Source organism: Pinus tabuliformis, chromosome 7 (genome assembly GCF_031772625.1).
Source record: "Pinus tabuliformis cultivar Carrire ecotype Pingquan chromosome 7, CPIR1, whole genome shotgun sequence".
NCBI classification, from domain to species: Eukaryota; Viridiplantae; Streptophyta; class Pinopsida; order Pinales; family Pinaceae; genus Pinus; species Pinus tabuliformis.
Genome location: NC_142293.1, coordinates 1,225,109,760 through 1,225,115,759, shown reverse-complemented (window position 1 = coordinate 1,225,115,759; position 6,000 = coordinate 1,225,109,760).

The window sequence follows — 6,000 nt, the reverse complement described above, 5'->3', positions numbered from 1 at the left end:
GAGATATGTTGGGGATCATGTAGTTTCTCTAACAGATTTTGAGGTGTATGGTGGATAACTATAGATCACTTCTTTTGGTGTAGAGGAGTTTAGGTGCCTCTCATTATTAGTGAGTACCATTTCAAATTATACTAGTGATGGGCAGTGCATTAGTTTCCCTATTTGTTTTATGTTTATTCTTTTGTGCATAGGTCACGAGGTATCAAATGGTATGCCATTTTTTGTGGAATTTTTTTATAGCTTTAGATAGATTTCGTGCTATGCTACATGGTAGGGTAAACTTCCCTTTTTTCTCAGAGTGGTTTTTTTTCTTTTTTGAGAGATTTCTCGAGAGGAGGCCTACTTTTGATTGTCACCCTCCTAGGCTAATGATTGAGGTGAGGATGTGCATGTGGGGCAAGATGATGCCCAAGAGGGGCCATCCAGAGTATTCAACCAAGAATTTTGTCGACACACTGGGGATATTGTGTAGAGATTCAACCATATTTTCATCTTGGTGTTGTTTCCTTATGCGGGGATGGATTGGCAATAATTTCCTAACATCCTCTTCACATGGGATGAGCCAATGGATGATAGAGATAATATTAGTCTTTTCTTTAAAATAATCTAGTTTCATTTTATTCTCTTAATTGATTAGAATAAATTGTATTCTAGCATGTTCTTTAACTTGTTTTTATTAAAATGTTTAATGAGATTATCTAATTATTTGTATGTACTATATATTTTGTAGACATCAGCACATTCATTGGGGACATGACTCCTTCCCCACCAGATGGAGATGCGAAGATAGTCGAGGTAGCAGAGGGTGAGAGACATCCTGATCGGATACACAAGGGAATGCGATGATGTCATAAGTATAATATTGGATTTAGGATGGAGTTGAGTAATTGGATCTCTAGACTTTTGATTGAGGTGGGATTCTTCCCTATGATGAATTGAGATATTAGGGAAAATCCTAGGTTTTCAGAGCTCTAGATGGACTTTTTTCATGATATGATGAGTCTTACACATCATATCACCAGAGCTAGTAGGTTTATACTGGCATTAAGGAGGCATCACCACCATGCAACAAATATAGAGACTTCACATAGTACTAGCCCATCAGATCATGATGCTCAAGGTGGTGATCCTTCCAGTCATGATACACCTCCTCGAGATGGCCATGCATCAAATACACAATCTTCACCTAAACATACTACCCCATCGAATCATGATCAAGGTGTCAGTGATCCTTCTGGTAGTACTCATCCACCTCCTCTTCATTCACCTCATGATCAGGTAGTTAACCATCCATAATATTCTGGTACAGTCCAGGCTACCACTACTATTGTTGTATAAGATATTATATAGCAGTTATTTGACTCCTCTCTCTCTCTCTCTCTCTCTCTCTCTCTATATATATATATATATATATATATATATATATATATATATATATATATATATATATATATATATATATATATATATATATATATATATATATATATATATATATATAGATATAGATATATATATGTTCATGTTGATGTAATTAATTATATGTTGGTGTTGATGTGTATATTGTTAGGTCATGTTAGATATGTTCATTTAATGTGCTTCCATATAGATGTGTATGTTATAGTAGTTATTTGACAATATGAGATGTGTATTTGAATATGTGTGTGGTGATGATGTTAGACAATGCTTCTGTTTTGTTAGATGTGATCACGATGATGATGCTCTATTAGATTAATAGATTTTTGTGCTAGCTAATGGATTTAATATGTTCTAGAGGTGTATATAATTATATGATGACAGTGAATTTGAATCTGTATTTTAGATGATGTTTATGTTTGTTAGATGGTTATCATCATGATGTTTATTTTTATGAAATGATATATAGTATATTATGTATTTGTTAACCTATATCAAAATTTTATATATGAAATAACATCCAATATGAATTAATCTAAATACAAAATTCAAAGATTTAAGTTTAATATGGTTGAAACTATAATTGTAAAATTACCATAAATATTTTTCTATTACATAGATAATTCATACATATTAATTCTAACTAAAGTCTTATTCAAACAAGGGTTGTGAGTAGCATATTCCCTGCCTATAGAAAACATAGAAAAAAAATGTTTATATAACATTTCTAAAAAATATTCACTACAAAACAAAATCAATTTTATAGACAAATGAATTATCCAAACCTCTAAACAAAACAACCTTTCTAGTCATAGTCAAGTATAGAAAACAGAAAGTTGTGACCTATATTTAAGACAAGAATTAGAAAATATCTAATTCATGTTTGTAATTAATTTTCAAAGCAAATATTGCAACATGTAATCATTAAATAAAAATTCAAAATATTTATAATAAAATTAAAATATATAATTGATTGGTCTATAAAATAACCTATAATTAAAAAAAACAATAACATTACAATAAATTTGATTTTATAAATTTAATAAATTAAAGTTTATTTATTAATAATAATTATGAATGAAGCATCATTAAAAAATTTTTATTAAATATAATTATTATTTAAAATATAATTTTTAAATTAATGTGTAATTTAAATTATAATTATAATTATTTTTTTAATTTCTAATGTTTGAATTAATAAATAAGAAAATGTAATCAATAAAGTATTGTCAATAATATTTATTTAATAAATATAAAAATAGTTTTTTAAGTTTATTTATAAAATTCAATCCATTGTTAAATTAAGAAAACTTAAGTCATAACTTCTTATAATAATTTAGATTTCATATAACTTAAAAATTTCTATTTTAATGAAATTTAATTGATCACTAAAGTTATTAGAGTTTCAAGGAATTTAAATTCAATATTTATAGCAATTGTTACCAATTTGAATTTAAATTTGATATCTTACCAATGATATAAAATGCCAACAAGACGAATAAAAAATAATATAATTAGCATGGGATTTCTTAGCGTGAGATATTGTTAGATGTGATCACAATGATGATGCCCTATTAAGTTATTAGATTTGTGTGCTAGCTAATCACGTTTATATATGTTAGAGGTGTATATAATTAGATGATGTTAGTGAATTTGGATGTGAATTTTAGGTTCTGTTTATGTTCATTGGATGGTTATCATCATGGTGTTTATTTTTATGAATGATATATATTTATTATAGATTATATATTTGTGAACTTATATCAAAAATTTATATATGAAATTACATGCATAAAAGACTTACTTTAAAGAAAAAAATGCAAAGATATATTTATAACTTACAAAGCTTAATATGGTTGAAGCTGTAAGTTTAAAATTATGATAAATAGGTTTCTATTGCATAGATAGTTTATACATATTCATTCTAACTAAACTCCTTTTCAAAAAACAAATAAATATGAATACATGTTATTTTCCATTATACTATTTTCTCTTTTTGAATAGACTCTTCTACCCTAAAATTTTTTATTATAAAAAGTTAGAATCTTCAATCATAAGCATTTTATGGGCCCTAATATATTATGGATGAATTTTTTGTTTTTGTCTGTACTTTGTAAGTTGATTACTATAACAAATTTAACTTAATTAATTAATTTTTATTCTAGTCAACATTGGGTGCATAATTAAGTATTTCCAAATGTAATGATATAAGTATGTGAACTAACAAATAGCTAAGTTGAAAATCAAATTATTACAAAATCCAAATTAAACTTATCACAAAATTAGAATTAAACAAATATGTTAAATTTTTTATTTTTAAATTATAAATTACACAATTGGAGATACATAGTTTGATGTGCAAAAACATTTCCACTAGAAAAAAATAAAATGTGTAAAAACATTTCTGAATTTTACCAATTATATAAAATTCCAAAAGACAAATGAAAAATAATATAATTAGTGAAATAAAGAAAATAAAAGCATACAACAATAGTATAAATAATGAAATAACACAAGTACATGTCACTCTTCATTGTCATCACCTTGATTATCTTCCTCACTTGGCATCATAACATTGTTGTTCTCAAAAATATGTTTTGATCTATGTTCGTGTCTTAATACGAACCACCAATCCCTATCCAACAAATTTGCATAAAAAACATATGGATGGAATGTTTGGGGAAATGTAAGGCTCCCTAGCTTCATGCCACATCTTTCTAAAGTTGATAGATATCAACCCACTATCATGATCTCCCTTTACATTATTTTGATAAAAGGTGTCCTGCCACTTGCACCAAAAAATAACACATTGAAATGAAGATAAGCCCACTTCAATGATCTCTTATATCCTTCTCACATAACCTAAATATAAATGTAATGCCAATATTTAACATTCATAAAATTCTCCATTTTTAATGTTGATGTGTGACATTATTTCTCAAAATATAAGGGACTTGATCATGGAAAATTACCTTAATATTTCCTACAAACGTGCATTTGACATGTCATTCTTTGCTTTCAACTTGTATAGTAACATCATTGTCCCTAGTTGTGTAGAATTTGGCTGGCTGCTAGGTCTAAAGACAGGGGTGGTGGAAGTAGATTTCAAGCTTTTGAAAAAGGTATCAGTGATATGACCATCATCCCCTACCTCATCATTCTGGAATGAATCTAACGAAATTGTCTCCATGTAAGTCGTGTCCAGTAAGTAATCATCCATACCAACCTCTAGTTGATTACCGCCATTACCAGCTTGCGATGAAGAGCGACTATTATGTAGAGTGTAGTCATTCCTAATTTGTGAATTTGGACATAGTAGGAATTGAATAGGTGGCCGATTTGACCATTATTAGTGTGCTTCCCCTCTAAGATTTTCTCTTAATGCATTTTTCTCTTGAATTGACATTATAGTGTGGTGCATCGAGAATGGTAGGTGGCTCACTCATCATCGCTAGAATCCTAATTTCAAAAAATATTGAGCATTAGTACATCAATGATACTAGTAAGCAAAATGAAATTGGTTTGCTGAAATTACTTTATAATAAAAAATTACTACCATCATTGACCCAAGATTACAACTAGAACATGGCATGTTACAATTGGCAGGGTAAAGATGTTGTCCATTTTTATCTACCAACTACTTGCAGTATGTTCTTCCTAATAATAGCTTTTGATTTTTTTGAACTGATGGAATATTTTCTACATATGAACTTGATTCTCAATTAGGATCTTACACATTTGGATATGTTTTTATTCAAATTGACATGGATAAAAAAAAATGAATTAGATAATCAAAATATGAATAAAATCTAAACTTATTGAAGATGGAAAGGGAGAACTCCGCAAAGGACTTTGAGCAATATGGGACGAGATGGAATTTGAAGAATTGGCCATTCGATATTATGAGATTTTATCCATACATTTGAACAAAATCAACAATAAATTTGTGTACATACCTAAAATTAATTTTGAGAACCATATAACCACAATCTGAATTTCAGTATAGTTTTCAAGCCATTTATCAAGAATAAGATGACTTTAAGCGAAAAATGTATACTATGTACTATTGTAACTCATGTGGAAGTAACTTAAAGTATAATTTGAGAGGAACATGCCATTTTATGTGAAAATAAAAATTCAGATAAATTTTAAAGCATATTGGTACCCTTGTAAAACTAACCACGTTGATGCATTTAAAAAATAACCACATCAGGGATTTAAAATAATAATCACACCAATTTTTGGGATTTCGAAAATAGGAAAGGAATTCTATCATATCGGTGCTTTAAAAAATTAAAGTGCAACAATAAGTTATCTTAATCGATGCACATTACTATTAAACATGCCAGTGCCTTTTATTATGAAATGCACCAATGTTTCAAAAAACTGAAAAAACCGGGCACATATTTTTTTTCAAATTCAAAAATGAGAAGTAATTTAATTTTTGAAACCTAATTTCATAAAGTCTTATATGTAGTAAGAATATATTTACCATTTCATTATTTTTCCCGAAATTTCAAGGAAAATATTTGCAATAGAGACATATTGGGAGCATTGTGGAGCGAAATAATACTTTGGAACAAC